This window comes from Portunus trituberculatus, chromosome 7 (assembly GCF_017591435.1).
Source record: "Portunus trituberculatus isolate SZX2019 chromosome 7, ASM1759143v1, whole genome shotgun sequence".
NCBI classification, from domain to species: domain Eukaryota; kingdom Metazoa; phylum Arthropoda; class Malacostraca; order Decapoda; family Portunidae; genus Portunus; species Portunus trituberculatus.
The window spans coordinates 1,526,696-1,528,032 of record NC_059261.1 but is presented as its reverse complement, the minus strand read 5'-3'; positions in this window follow the sequence as shown (position 1 = coordinate 1,528,032).

The following is a 1,337-nucleotide window of genomic DNA, read 5'->3' as shown; positions in this document are numbered from 1 at the left end:
ACTGCCTGAGACTGCCTCTATTCACCTTTGCCAGACGTGTGGTAATTATCGACAAAATACGATAATGTGACAGGCGATAGCATGCAATACACCTGGCGCCAACCCGTCACGCCCACATGCCTTGCTAGGGTGCATTCTTTTTATCTGTTCCTGTACCTCTACGGCAGAGATTTGTTCATCCAAAATAGGGATTGTCACATCTGTTGTCATCTCTGTGACGTCATGACTGATAGCATCAGGGTTCAGGATATCCTCAAATGAGCTTTAAACTCGTCACTGTTTGGTAACTATCCCTCACGGTTTTCTGCTGCAAACTCACCCTTTCACTTTATAACTCTCCAAACTCTACTGTCATCTCTGTCACTCAACAACCTTTCCCACCTACCTAGTGGCATGTCTACCTCATCACTTTACTGGTTTCTACAAACACTCTCTTGGACACATGAATATAGGGCGTTTGTAATACCACATTCTAACTCAGAAACTTCTAGATTTTCTGTAAGTTTAGGTTTCTTTGTAAAATGTTGTTACAAAATACTTCTTTATTGATATTCGCAAATTTAAGTGGTTTCCTAAACAAGTTATATTATTTCCTGCTGAACTGTTCAAAGCCGCGTGGTCACACAACTTAGACGACCTTACAAGTAGATTGTTCAAGTCCACACCAGTGCTGCTGACAGTCAGTTATTGTTTCGGTAAGTGTCTACTATAGTTTGTCCGTTTTGATTATCTCAGAGCAAACCGTGTGTTCGGTTGGCAGCCCTGCCTCACCTCTGCTCTCGCTCAGCCCCGCTGAGACGCAGATTCATTAACAAACATTTATATTTATTCTCTTTACTCAGTAACGACACAAGTTACACGTTACCACCTCTGCCATATTGTCTCCTAATCTCTTTCTATTATTCATTGATGATCATCATAACTAAACTTCTTGCCCTATCAACTCTTACGCTGATTATACCACTCTACATCTTTTCTCGTCTTTTGAGAAACGACCAAACCATCAGGAAGTGAACAGATCAAACAGGGACGCCACAGAACCCCTGATTTCAGAACTTTATAACATTTGTGATTTGGGCAGAGAAAACTCCATCTATTAACTCAACACAACCTTTCAGATTCCTATCTCATCTTCAATAACAATCAGCTGTCCCCATCTTCTACACAGTATATTCTCGGTCTTTCCTTTACTTATAATCTAAAATGGTAACTTACATCTCATCTCTTGTTAAAACTGCCTCTATGAAGTTACGCGGTCTGAGAGATCTCCACCAGTTTTTCTCGCCACTCAGCTGTTATTTCTATATAAGAGCCTTATTCGTCTTTGTATGGAGTAC